This window comes from Neodiprion virginianus, chromosome 3 (genome assembly GCF_021901495.1).
Source record: "Neodiprion virginianus isolate iyNeoVirg1 chromosome 3, iyNeoVirg1.1, whole genome shotgun sequence".
Taxonomy (NCBI): Eukaryota; Metazoa; Arthropoda; class Insecta; order Hymenoptera; family Diprionidae; genus Neodiprion; species Neodiprion virginianus.
This window is the reverse complement of record NC_060879.1, coordinates 19,496,816-19,512,147: the sequence shown is the minus strand read 5'-3', so window position 1 is coordinate 19,512,147 and position 15,332 is coordinate 19,496,816. Positions and strand designations below refer to the sequence as shown.

Here is a 15,332-nt window from a genome sequence, read left to right as displayed (position 1 = left end):
ATTTTCCATAGATAACAAATGCGTAGAAGATCAATGAAATTTTTCTACAATGCGCGACTGAATTTTTATCACGTTCGTTTACTTCTAGAGATTTTTATTGCCCCCGTGACTAACTTTGATTCTGCTTGCGGTATAAAAAACTGTTGAGACTTCGATTGTCCTCAAGTTTGCAAATTTTTACTAAGCATACAGATTAACAGATATCTGATCAGAGAATAGGCTTGCATACGAAATGTAAAGTAAACTTTAAAGAACGCGGTAGTTGGATGGAAAAATTTAAACATCGACACAGACTCGTGTCAACAGTACGTGCGATGTGACCGAGACCCTCCGACTTGTCGAATATTCGTGCAAGATTGAAGGCCGATCAGGAATACCTAGGAATCAGACAAAAAATCCCTAAAAATGTCTAATTGAAAGGCAAACATTTGGCATGCGTGCTGCGTGCAGATAAGTCTCGCAATTTATCGATTATAGCACATCGTCAACGTGTATATTCCCGATAATTGTTGTACCCGCGTTTGCGAGTAAATTTCCAGAACCTCGCTTCGCCCAGTAAACGTACACTCGGGGACACTGAATCTGAGACGGCTAATTTTTTACACTAGATAGTTATGTTGGCAACACAATGAAACCTACAGCGCCATATTTGGCCGAGCGCGAAACAAACTCAATCTCAATAAGCGTAACATAACCCATGACCGTCGTATCTAACCTAAGAATTGACGTGTCAATCCAACAAGTCATTATCCTCGCGGAATTCTTAGGTTAGATTCGACGGTCATTGGTTATGTCATGTTTATTGAGATTGAGTTTGTTTCGCGCTCGGCCGACTATGGCGCTGTATGTTTCTTTGTGTTGCCAACATAACTGTCTAGTGTAAAAAATTAGCCGTCTCAGATTCATTGGCCCCAAGTGTACGTTTAATGGGCGAAGCGAGGTTCTAGAAATTTACTCGCAAAGTGTGCATGTAACGTGTAATACGGTTTGAGCATTCCTCGGCGTCGATAGGCGGCTTCACTAACCTTACCTTACACCACACCCTGTAGGTACTACGGAATAATGATATAACGATAAGTGCCCGCGACGTGGAAGACGAAGGTTCCGCACAATATTGCGTAAGACGAGTGTAATAACCGAAAGGTGACGGCATCACTCGTGACTCGATTTAACTACGCGAGTGTGCGTGAATAAATCTACGCACTCTGATACACCCGCATTCAATCTTATGCCCAAGTGGAAACGCGCACATACCCATGTGCATAAACGGGAAGGAAAGAAGGGGCACCGATCGCTGATTGGAATTTCCATACACGGTCGCACGTGTTGAAAGCTTATTTTCAATTTGACGAAAATTCATTTTATCATTATAAACATATCGCTTCTGTCGTATTCTGTTACATTTTTTATTCATCCATTTGCTGTCACTTTCTAGGGCAGTTTGCAAATCGTTGATGAAGAGTTCAATTTTGTAGACTCGCGGTCTTGCGGCCAAAGAGAAACTGGAGAAAAGAGTAGACTGCAGCTCTTCGTAACTTCCTGCCCTCGGGGCGCTGGGCGTGGAGCCAATTTCTAGGAGTCAGGAAATTATGGAATGTCATACTAGGAAACCAATTTTCCAACTGGTTCCAGAATTGACCGCATCCTGCATCTGGTCGGACGGCATTGGTAACTGAAAATTCATTTTTATTTTCTCTCTCTTTCTCTCTCTTGTATTTACATCCACTGTAATTCGCTTTTATTTATTATCATTTCAGTCACTTTGCGTACTCTTCGAGCGATACTTTTATCCATGAACTTACTTTTCTCTGTTTCCATTTTGTTGTAATTTGCTTACTTTTATTATCGTGCATTATTTTCTTGTCTGGTTATAAATTTGTCAACATTGCTACGGACACGATAAACGTCATCTATCTATCTATCCGTCTGTCTATCTTGTAACACACCGAAGCTATTCGCCCAGATTCTTTCTTTTCAAACTAGCTTCCTCTCCAGCATGCATCGTGCCATTCCCAGTCGATATCGTCAGCGATCGGATTTGGATCGTGTCGGGACCATTGTTCTTATTACTGGCGACTCGATATTTCGAGATGGAGAGCATCTCGCGCCGCAAGGTTGTCACGATATTTGTAATTCCTGCACGTGCCGCGGGTAGAATCTTATTCCTCGCGTGAAAATCATTCGTATGATAATTACTACACGCGTCTACGCTCTACGCTCATATCCAGCGGCGATGTATACATATCCACGATTTATTCATACCTACTCACACAAGTTAACCGGAAAGTGACCCAAACCGATCGAGATCGATGCAGTGCGTTTCTCGGTAAGAATCGATACCAGGGATCGTGACGAAGTTAGAAAGTTGTGACATTTGTCAGCTGGCATCAGGGGTAAGTGTCCAGATACCTACATACCCACATTGTCTTTCTCGCAGCTCTATCTTATTCAAATATCTTCACAACGAGACTATCGGGCCATGAGAGAAGGAAACTGAGATGAAAGCCCGCTGATAATAGCTCGTAAGTGAGTTTTTGTACTATTTTTACTGGTTATTGTTTTAGAAAAAAATATATATCAACCTATGGGAAATTTTTCTAAAACCTGGACACATCAGGGCAATATGGTCAATCGATTTCTTTGTGAATCTAAAAATTTACTGTGATGGATTAAACCAGGATCGTGAGAGTAATTCGTAATCGTAGACTCCGATTAATCGTTTTAATTTAATTTAATTAATCGATTAATCGAAAAAATAATGAATTGAAAGCGTATTTTGTTCGAAATACGGTTAATTTAAATGGCAAATTAATTGATCAATCGGAAAATCGGTTAATTAAAATTCTTTTAACTCTATACAAGTCGTCTCGACGTATAATATATTGGAAAAATTTGAAAATGACAATAACGAAAATGCCCAATAAAATATCATTTTAGAATTGAACACGATTGATTTAAAGTTATGAAGATATTCCTTGGGATAATTACTTGTTGCTTTTTATTTTGACTGAACTGATTTTGCATCAGTCTCAAAATCTTATGTTTCGCGTAAAAACGTTAACGAATGCAAAGAGAATATTGGTGTTAATATACAAACATTATATTCTCAAATTAGCAATAAATCGATGCCTACGCGGTAACATTCGTTTCGGATTTTAGCTGCAGAACCACCCATACAGTTAATATTCTCAATTTCCATTGAGTTCAGGTGAAAAAAGAGCATTATAAAAAAAAATGTAAAAATTGAAAGTTTACGGTCATAAACCTGCCGCACTCGCCCCTCTCGCTAGAAAGAGAGAAAGAGTAAGGGGAGAGGGATTCAGGTTTCTGCGTAAGAGTAATTAACAAACGGGAGAATGAGCGATTTACGACCCGAGAAAAGAGTACAAATTGCAAATAATAATAAAAAACAAAACAGCTTTAAAAAGCCAAGACGCTGGTTGGGCTGGCAAATTCGCTTCGATCAGTCTCATCAGCACTTTGCATAGCGCACAATTAAGCACACGTTGCATTCATTGCGCAAGTACGATTCATTTTTACGAGGATGTTAAACAATTTTTTTCCCTTCACTTTTATCGCCCTTTTTGCGTCTGTGAATCGGCTACGCTCCGATGTATCGACGTGTAGGTACCTGCTTTATTGGCCTATGTACCCGACTTTCATTGTCCGCAAATTCATTGTGAGGAGTATGCGCGACGTGCGTGGCTCTGGCTATAAGCTAAAGAGACTTGCTGCTTTTGCTGCCCGATTAGATTCGCCGTATTATAAACCCGTGGCGAATTTTGGACAAGCCTCGAACGCCGCGCGCGCTTCGGTTCGTGGCACGTTCCTGTCGATTTCTTAAACTTTGCAGCGGGATCGCAAAAACGTTATCTAGACAACTTTATCCAAGACAATTATCTTAGATAACTTCATCCTCTAACTCATTCGGATAATGTGAGTCTAGTTCATATTTCATATTCGTCTAGATAAACCCGCGTTTCCTAAATATTATTTAACCTTAGAAAACCTTTCGTTGATTCAAAAAACTAGAAGCTCTGGTTAATCTCACCAAAAATTTCATTGACTCAACATAATAATTATTTGCCGCAACGATATATTTTTTTTCAACACACACCAAGTGGCATTTTTGTTAATCAATAACTCATTTTTCTCTGCATATTAAGAATCACTTACTTTCATCGTTATGCTTTTTATTATCTTGACGATACGAGGATAATTTAGCTTTTGTAAAAATATTTGCATGAAAAATCAACTTGTAGTTGATTTAAATGAATTTTTCGACGCACGATCTTACCTCTGTCTAGATAATGATACTAACGATTAACTGAATGAATTAATCAATTTGGGACAATTGTATAGTCAGTGATAAAATTCCACTACCTATGCAGTTTACAACGTGACAAACAAAATGCTAGCAATTTCAGACTTCTTTCAGCAATAGTTTATCATATTAACATTGCAATAAGCGGCTGTGTGAGTCGAGAAAGAAATTGAAATAAAGTCACTGGGAAATTTTTTCCATAATCCATACTCAAAGAGCACTGTTCTATGGGTTTGATTTTCAGTTTTATTGTATAATTTGACCGATTTTCGAGTCGCGAATGGACATGATCCTGCAACATGACGTGCGAAGTTTGCTACCTGCGCCAATGTTGTGGAATATAGTGAGGAATTTGCCATTATACAAACGATTTCTCAGCAATTACGGATATTGCGTAAATGTACGAGTATAATACACCGTGTTTGCGAATATACCTGTAGTTGTATCGGGTATCTAGTCGGCCTTTTGGTTATCGATGCGACGACAATTTCTATGCAAACTAGATAATATACCGCTCAACTGGCTTCTGCACCTACCCATTAGAAATTGTCGTCTTTTGCAGTTTGTTGTACAGTTTGCGAGTATATCGATTACACTGTAATCACCTCGATTGGTGAATAGTATAAGCAGCGAACTTTCCTTATCCAAGCAATTTGTAGAACAGATTTTTTACTGCGAGATCGTAATTCATCGTAATTTCGGAATAATCCAAAAACTTGGAGCAATTACAAGGTGGTGAGAGCAAAAAATTTTTAGCAAATCGAGCGAAATGCGCGACAAGTTATTACGGCATTATTGTGATCAATCAATCGCTTTAAACTCTGCTTACAAGCATGTGTCAACGATAATTTTTCGACTAACTTAACGTTTTCATAATATTTCATTCGCCCAAGTTGAGGAAGCACTTTATCCAGATTAGGTAAATGTGTGTTTGAATCGGATGAATGGGATTATCTTGTTAACCCTCGGAATTTTTTCTCACCAGAATTTAGAACGCGAAGTAAAATCCTAATATATGTGGTCCCACCCCGTGGCTATTTGAGAGCCTGAAACCCAATCGGGCGTTACCGGACACCGGGCGGGCTGCAACGTAAACTTTGCTATTCCATAAAGAGTATAAAGGAAATAGAAAGAAACAAAGTGGCGATCAACGATCTCATCGGTCCGTGGATGAAGAAGACGAGGAGGACGAGAGGAGCGTCCGACTCGAGTTACACGCATCGCCGATCGCCTGGATTCCCGCGCCAAAAGAAAAAGGATTAGGTGAAAAAAAAAAAAAAAAAAAAAAAAATGACAACGACGAAGAAAAAAGCGACGAGGCAAAACTTGTGCTAAATGAATTAATCAATAAATAAATGGATAAACGAAGGTGCCAAGCATGAGCGAGTCCTGAATCACTACCAGAGAAATGGTGTGAGGTAAGTGAACACGTGAATTTTTTACTGTGCGATCACTACCCGATTTATTCTCAGCTTCTCTGTTGAATCGTCTATTCTTGCTAGACAAATGAGATTGGCACACGTGGAATAATTTGTTTAATCTGCCAAGTGGATTTAGTCAGAAACTACCATTGCTACAGCCTTAAGCGTTTTTCAATTGATGAAATAGTGCGCCGAATCGTCCCACGGGACAATATTTATTCTTTATAAAATCAAGTGATATTTTTTTCCAACTAAAATAACATTCGTATCGCCGTATTTGGCACATAGTTAAATAATCACCACTTGCGTCAGCGAATCTTCTCTATCTAGGTGTGTAATTATGTATGCAACAAAGTGAAACCTATATTTTACAAATTTATTATGCTAAGTGGATTCTCGAGTAGTTCGCGTTAGATAACTTAGCATTGTCTACACAGTACCGTTTTATCAACTCCGTTAGTCTCAGGGCGCAGAAATATGACGGTCCTTTTTCTTGTGGAATATATTCACTAAAATATGTAAACCAGAACTTTGTGCATAATTCTATTACGGACTTTAAAAGTTAATGCAAACGGTAAGACTGAAAATAAACAACAAAAGAAATAAGATTAGTATCTATAATCAGAACCCTTTTCTTGCCTCTGATGATACGCGAAGTCTTTCGTCACGCCATCGGGAAAAATTGAACAGACTGCTAACATCTTCCAACCAAAACTATAACATAAACAATCTTCGACTATTTATGGCATAAAAACTCCCTTCTCAATTGACTTTCAGGAAGTTACAACAGTCAAAATCGTGCCGAAGATGTTACAGGCTTTAATTTGGCTTCAACGTTTTACTGGCAATTATTTTACCCGTTGATACGCGCAGTGAGCAGGACGTTCGAATAATCTTGCTAATATATAATACACGACGCCACGGCATTCGCCTCGAGGCTCCAGAGTGAGAGAACTGAAACATCAACTATTACCATCGTGTTTATTTCCGGCTATGGTTATTGTCGGTAAGTTCAGAGCAAAGCCACCACCGCGTTCACTTCCTCAGAAGTAGTTGACGTTCCAGAGGTTCAATAACAAGCCTTATCGTCACGGGTCATGATTTTTGGAGAAACAAGTGCACCGTACACCAGATACGCCCTTTTTGCACCTGTGACTTAGATTATGTTCATTAGAACATCCAAGACCCGTTCCTGATGCAATTACGGAGTATCGAAAGAAAAACTTAGAATATACACGATACTCTTTTAGTCGTCTTAATATTTGAGCAAATCATTACAGTATGATGCTTTTTGGCCACTGTGCACGACATGAGCAAAGAGTGATTTCGATCGTCAAACTTGATCAATGCCACGAAACTACAGTTAAACTATGAGAATCCGTTTCAAAAATTACATCTCATCTATGTACAATACTTAAAGCAGGTTGCGTCCTTTATGGATCAGTGGAAAAGCTTCCAGCTAGCTTTCAAGCTCGTTGGAATAAATTAGGGAACAATATACACACCGTTTAAACAATCGAATGACCTCGAGCCACGTCGCGTACGTCAAACCAACGAGCTGAAGCGCGTCTGAAACGTTGATTTCTTGCCAGTTCCATTATATCGCGATGGTAGCAACACGACTCGACTTACCTCATAATCAAATTCAAATTCAAACGACTTATACGCCATTAAAAATGACGTAGAGTTCAAAAATGGCCTGCTGTGCCGGAACCAGATCGAAACAAAGACACTAAAGCTCCGGTACCAACAAGTACGAGCATTCAAAGCACAAGTCCAGGGGGGCGTGCAGCGGACATACGGAAGTCGTTTTGCGACGATATCATGCGGAGCATGTATCAGCACTGCAGTAATGTCTCCGCGAAATCTTGCCACTTCTATCACCGGATCGTGCGCAAACTTGGTAGCTAGACACAAGCCACCGCCAGCTAGAGTCTTGGACACATCTACACGGTGATTACCACCAACACAAATTGTGTTCACCACCCGCTCCGCTAACGCTGCAGGGCATCGAACAGCTACCGATACGAGTGCATGTTATACCTGTAATCTGCGTCGCGGTGAGCCTGCGGCAAGAAGCCACTTTATAAACTAGGCACTCACGTATGGTGTTTTTTGTTTGTTTGTTTTTCCCCTGGTTTTTTTCCATTTCATTATATTTCCTCCATACGTTTTTCTTTTTTTTTTCTTCTCTTCTCTCTCTCTTTTTTTGTTTTTTTTTTTTTTGTTTTTTTACCACAAGTTATAATCTCCGTCCCGCGACGGATTGGCCTCGTGTGAAAAATCAACATAACGAGCCTGATAAGAGATTGCGTCTATTTTATACGCTTCGCCATTAGCGTAGGCTTAACGAATTCTTCCTAACTGAATCTGTTCTTGTTTTTTCCAAATTTCAATCAGTTCTCTTCATTTTATTCATCTCGCTGATAGGGCGCGAGTTGTTCAGGCACACCACTGTCGTCATTGGACTATTATCGTATCGTACCTTAGTACGTATTCCTTAATGTTGGATCTAACGGCGTCAAAAGAAATAGATGAGAATTAGAAAAATTGGATTTCGCCCAGCCGCTCATGGCAATTGTAATATACGAGCATCGTTGTACTATCTTCGTGCAATTATCAAGTCCGGATTTAGTCCTCGCCTATTTAGAGGCGAGGTTGTTGCAGACGTTGGCGCGCGGCTACTTCCGTCGCTGAACAGGGTTGGGCCCATCTCAAAATTGGGTCAGGTCTCGATCTCTCTTGACCATTCTCATCATCGTCATCGTCATCGTCGTCATCATTGTCAGCCGCACCTACATTCACCCATGCTTATGGACGTCTGTTTATGCAGAAATGGAGTCGAATAAATATTTCAGCAGTTCTGCTCACTGATGGCCGATCTTAAACGTATGAGTCATGTGAAGCCGTGCATTTTTCGATGTATCATATTCGTAAATAAGCAAAGTTTCCACTGTTTGAATTGCAAACAGGTATCTTACAGCTTGTACCTTACGTACGGACCCATAGATTCTCACACATTCAAGGCCACCGACGGCGTCTACTTCTAATATCAATTAAGTGGTAGCAGACTAAATCTAGCGAACAACTGCTAAGCACTTAATTAACAACGCCTCTGATCCGAGCCAAGCACAAGGATGCAGGCGAGAACTCGATTCACGACTGAACTTGTTCAGGGATGAACTAATGCCTGATCGGCATCAAATTACATGTTTTTGTTGAAAAAAATTAGGTTTCCAAGATAAATTTTTTTATGCATATAATTGAGTTATAGGAAAGTACGCCAAAAAAGCCCTCGTGTGTAAAATTGAGCGTTTCAGCTAAATGCGTGCACCAATCATTTTACCGCACTGCTTAGAAATAGGGCACTTGACGCACGCCCCACAGGCATCGAACATCGACCTTTCCAAACATGTGTTGGAAAAAAGTGATTATAGTCAAGTTGCTCCGCTCAGCTGACTTCACAAGTGCAAAATCTATAAGGTATCATACTTGCAATATTTATATTATTTTATTAGAGACAAGTGTTTCCAAAATTTTCGCAATGGAATGAATTTTCTGCAATACACCATGAAAAATAGTCAATATGTTGTCGATATATACATCGTGTATTGATGTACTAGCAATATAGTCAACGTCATTAATGAGCGTATATCAACCAGTAGACAACTACGCATAATAATATTGACTATATATGGTAAATATATGATTAACATATTGAGCATACGCGTATAGTCGATACGTGCCTCGATATTATATCGAAGTGAGTAATATATTGCAATCAAGGTATATACATGTGTATATAAATTGATAAGTTATACATACCCGTTATTTATGTTAAAGTTGACAATGAGTATTTAATGTGATTGGGTAGTTTTGCAACATTATATTTACTACAAAATGTGAATACAGCACCGTAGCTATATTTGTTTATCTCCTGAAAGACAATGGAAAATGATTTCGGTCCGTTCCTGGAACATGATGTTGAATTATAACACCCATACAGTGTGACATCAACCTAACAACGCGTTTTATGGAAAACAATGATTAACTGGATTTTTATAATGACGTAAGAGCGATTCAGAAAAATACAGTCTGTAGTGCGTGAACAAATTAATCGAACTCGAATGACGCTATTCCATTTGGCAAGATGTACCATTTTCAATTAAAACAAAAATATTAGTGTGTTTAATAATTTATAAAAGATTGCCCAGCCAAAAAATTTTTAAAAAAACCTCTCGTCAGACTATAGAAACAATTATTTTCAAGATTAAAAAAAAAAAGTTAAGACGTACTAAAAATTGACTTGTCTAAAAACATAGATTCGAAAAAAACGCGTTTAAAGTTTCTGGTCGATACAATGTGAACTTACTGCTAGTCTCCCATTACAGCTTCGTACTGTACACTTTTTTATGGTGTTCTGCAATCTCTTGCCCATTCTAGCTTCTTCAGTGGATTGAATTGATTGTATCCTGGCGTATTTGAAACCGTTAGCGTCTTCTTTTTCACAATAATTATGCGCTTCAAGCTCAATGTTGATTCCAAGTAATTGTAGCATTTCTAAAGAACTGAGAGCTCCATCGTTGAATATAAATCGAGATCGCAGAAAATATTTTTCAATTTCCATCTCCCATGCAGCACTGATATTTTCCACAAAGTAACTCTTCCGACATTTGAAACATTGTCACTACGACAGGGGGCTCCATTTTTCCTACGCTCCCGGTACGATTTGCAAAACACGATGCTTGATATTCATCAAACCATTATTCATACTCTGCAGTGCCCTTATCTTTTTCGTGAATCACACGTTCATCGCAGTAAGCACTTCTTGTAACAAAGTCAACCACTTTTCCAGTAAAATGTCCAATGAGTGTGCCTACACCAAAAAGAGATGAAAATCTTCTTTTCATTCATGCGCCATCGCTGGACACAATTATTCCATCACTCGATAATTCTAAATCATTTTGTTTTGCAGCTTCTGACAGTTCGTTTTTGGCAACAACAATTTATTTCGTAAGCCGATGAGTTGATCAGTGGAGATGAATTTATGCTTGTTAATATCTTCATTACACTTCGTGCAAAACATATTAAGTTCAAACCCAAGTCCACGTTTACTTTTCTTAACAAATTTTACGTCACCACCACATTTTCGGCACACAAAACACTCAGCGATACGCGAAAAAATTGCGGCAAACTGAATAATGCGATAAGAAAAAGTTTCATCACACGAAATATCCACCGATTGTCCGCGTAATTTTTTCGCAAAAAAAAAAATACGAAACGCAGCTTTCGAGAGGGACGCGGCTAACTAGCCAGGTAGCCTTACTAACCCGATGTAATTTTTTTTTTTATTTTTCTTCTGAAAAATGCATAAACGTATAGAGAATAAAAATTAATAAAAATTCGATTTTTTGAAAATTTCCGGGGTATGTGAGTCATTAACAGATGTCACTTTGAGTAACGAAAACGGTACGAATAAAATCTGATTATTTGTGCGAGCTATATTAATCTGAAATCAAACGACAGAAAAAAAAAAAAGTATTTCAGTTGCCTGCTTCAAGTAACGTTTTTATGGTTGCAATTCCAGTAATTTAGAGTTTTTAGCTAGAATTACAGTACATAATTTGAGAACACTAAACTTCACTGTCACTCAAATCACTTGACAAAATTCCAAGAGTAAATGAAAATGGTGTTATATTCTAAACTGGTAATTAGTTTAATAACACATGACGGCGCATAAATGTGAAGAAATAATACGTATACCCTCGGTGCATAAATGTATAAGCTTAAGAAAAAATGAAGCCTCCTCACTTCCTTCTACTCTAGCTTCACGACCTGTACAATCGATTACATACACGAGTAATATTATTCGTATTATGACCTCGATTACCATTATTCGTGATAACCAGAACTGTGTTCCAGTGTTCCATCCTTATGAAATACCCTGAACTCGGCACGTTCGACCACCTGCCGTCTCGATTCGTAATTCCCCACGTTGGCGACCTCTCGGTGACTCCGTCGAAGGACAAAGCTTCCAAACAAGCGTTTGTGCCGTACTCGTGCCCCGATGCATGTGGAGCCAGAGGCGTTCGACCTTGCCTCGAAAGGGCAAGACGTTATAATTGTATGTACAGGTATGCATGTATAATGTATGGGCCCTATCCCAGCTTATCTCCTCCCTTTCTCGCTTTCTCGGTCTCGTATACTTTTCATGTTTATAATACAGACGGAAAAACCGTTTCATCGCGGCGAGCATTCGAAAAGTGTCTGCGATCATTTGCATAAAAATTAGCAAACTGATGGAAACGTGTAAGTATTTTTATACGATTGTAAATGTTGGTAACGCTATTCGTTCTGAGCAATAATCTGTCCAACGTCACTTAGCTGTGTTTCTGTACGGTTAACGCAGTGGATTCGGTATAAAAATAAATTAATTATTGACAAATTTGTCTTCAAGAGTTAGATATTACCGCGGAGATTTATAGGACAACGTTTTATGGCTGTAAAAAAGAAAGTTCGTTGAAATAAAACAATCCTCAACTTTTCAGACAAGTCTGACTGTTTGCTTCAGCAGGTAAACAAATATTGCGCAAATTGTATAACTAAACGACGCCAATAGAGAATTGAAGTGAAAAATCAATACGTCAATCAACTCGACATTATTTACAATTTAAGTTATAAGATTGAGTATTAATTGAACGTTCAATTGGAGAAATAATGTCTGGCTGATCCCACTATATTCTAGAAAAAAGATATCAAAAATTGTGTGATCGATCTTGTCCAAATTATTCGTAATACCCAACGTTCGTTCACTTCAAGAATATGAAGATTTAAGGGTTATCTACTTCTTTCCAAATTTAAGGACAATATGTTGGAGTCAACGGCGTGAATTGCTCGATGTAGCCAGATGTATACTTTATAGATTGATCACGGTTGTACTAGTAAATTAAATGTGGTATCACATTAAGCAGTTGACTTTAAAATGAAAATATTCACTCAAAATGCCTTTATTTGAGTAAAGAAACAATTTTTGGACATATTTCAGAGATTGAATTTCTTTTTCAAACTTGCGTTTTTCTCTCAATGTGAGAATAATTTCACAAAATAAATAGCGGCAATCGATTTGTCACAAAATTTTACCCCTCTTTCATATACTCGACAATTATTTAGTGTGCAGTATATTTCGAGAAAATCGTAAAAAACGAAAATCAAGATTGTACAATAAACTGTAAAAAAAAGTGAACGGGTTAAACAAGCAATTTTAGCGGTGATACAAGTAATACAACTCGGAAACAGATGATTCTACCGGAGGGCTAAAAGCTTCGAATATATAGATCATAAACTGGAAACCACGTCAAACATTGAAGTACAAAAAAAAAAAAAAAAATCGAAAATGAAAATAATTGTGTCAGGGACGTTTTACAAAAATATCTAAAAATTACCTACAGTTCAATTCATTTCTGAATGCATGAAAAAGGCTGTATTTATCGATATTTGTTGTTTGAAAAGGTCAACCGAAGTGTATCGCTTGCAGAGTTTGACGAATCCGCGGGCAGCTTTGCGGCATGGCAGTCGCGGCGGCTCCGTGTGACGATATCTTTGAGATTACGTAATTGTCATAACACGCCGCCGATAATAATTTATACTTTGCTGTTTGGCGGTACGCGCGGGGCCCTCGGCTGGAAAAAGAGGCAAGTGTGGGTATGGCTGTATTGTACTTGGCGGATAGCGGAGCCTGGGCGCGGAATAATAAATTTAAACGAACCCGTGTGTATTCAACCTACATTAAATCCGCCCCGCACATCGCCGATAGCATACACGTATCGCAAGCCAACGAGATCGTTTCACAGTCGTACACCAAGAACAATTTCATTTATGACTTGTGTTTCACTATAGAAAATTCTAGTGATCTGAGTATCGTCACAAAAACGGTTCAAATATCGTTCGAATTACAAGAAAATTTCATACCATCAACTATATAGTCCAATTATATTTGTCATTCACAACATTTTCTAGACGATTCAACGTTAAATCTGTTTACTTAATTACAGTTTTTTAGTTTATAATAAGACTTTAACATCAATTTATTTTTGCTCTTATATCAAATTCCCTGAATTCTTGCAAAATAATGCCGTACACACGAGAAAAATTTCATTTATTATAGTAACTGGAAAAATTCAGTACAACATGTATCGTTAAAAGAACTGTTTGAATATTGTTGGAATTACGAAAAACGAGGTACATGTAACCATTTTGCGCTATTGTTGATTCTTTTTTAGTAATTGCAACGGAAAATCAGTTTGTTCGGTTGACTCTACTTATTCAGTTAAACAAGGCCTTAACATTAATTTATTGTTGCACAAGCTTTAAATTTTCGCAACAGTTACAAGAAAATATAGTAACGGTGATCGTAATGAGAAAGAATAGTAACGGATACTAGACTTTCCGGTAACAGCTAGAAAACTAACTTTCATTTTCTACCCAGAACTATATTTTTCGATTGTGGTAAAAAAAATGAAAATAGTTAAGGACCGAGCGGTAACCGGAACTAAAAATTACTCTCAGTGTACGAGCATAATGAAGAAGTATGGTAACACAGATCATACAGAGCTTCCGATTACGGTTACAAAACTCATTTTCATTTTTTGCCCAGAAATATATTTTACGATTATAGTGAAAAATGTAAGCAGTCAAAAACTATACAGCAATCACAATTAAAAATTTCTCTGGGCTAAGTCGTGTACCAAAGGTACTGTCTTCGGTCGTTTACTTATCTCGTTCAGCTGCGTCGATGCAATGCTTAACATACCAGTCGCCAACTGCGGTTGTTTTCACTGTCGTTCGCAGTCGTACGATAAGAGGCTTCTTTTGTTCCACCCTCTCGGCCACGACTCGCATATTTATTGCCCCTTGTTTCAATAATTTTGATAATTACGCACCTATCGCTTGCATTCGGTTTCCGATAAAACCCTGCGGTTGGATGAACTATTGCTGTATAAACCGTCACGTAGGTATATCCCATATTAACGTCAACGCTCCTCGTGCCTGCCTGCGGAGAACGTATTTGAGTACGCTCTCCTCGTACCAGTAGTCAGTCGGAAGTCTTTGGCCCTTGGACATTGATCTTTCGCTACTTGTATTTCGCGCCGCCTACACTCGTGTCAATTCCGATGCTCCGACGATGTTAGTTGGAAAAAAACTGCTCAGGTATACTCCAAGAGATGTATAATACACGTCTATTTTTAGCGAATTTCAAATTCGTCACACGCAGAGATGAGTTCACACATTTCGATTTAACCGCCACTATTCGCCCCGTCACCTTGTCGCCATGACGAATATGTGCCCAAGAAAAAGTTGGATCTACAGGTTTTATTTTTGGGGTGGTAATGATTTAAAAAGTCCTCAATAATTTTCATACACAATTGTATCGTTGTATTAGATTGGAATACATCAATGCAGCCTTGTTTGGTATTTCAACAATCATTGTATTAAAATCAATTAATCGATCACTCGTGAATTGAAAACTTGTGGTAACATTGTCACACAAGAGACTGTAAGGAAGCGATTAAGTGGCCAGGCAGCGGCGG

The 15,332-nt window shown here is 38.4% G+C and overlaps 1 long non-coding RNA gene across 1 annotated transcript; it reads left to right on the top strand.

Moving 5' to 3' along the window:
• The first annotated feature begins 5,631 nt into the window (after window positions 1-5,631).
• Window positions 5,632-7,543, top strand: LOC124301161 (uncharacterized). The gene is made up of 3 exons (XR_006907416.1): window positions 5,632-5,742; window positions 6,523-6,751; window positions 7,338-7,543. It is a non-coding gene; the product is annotated as an uncharacterized LOC124301161 (long non-coding RNA).
• The last annotated feature ends 7,789 nt before the right edge of the window (window positions 7,544-15,332 follow it).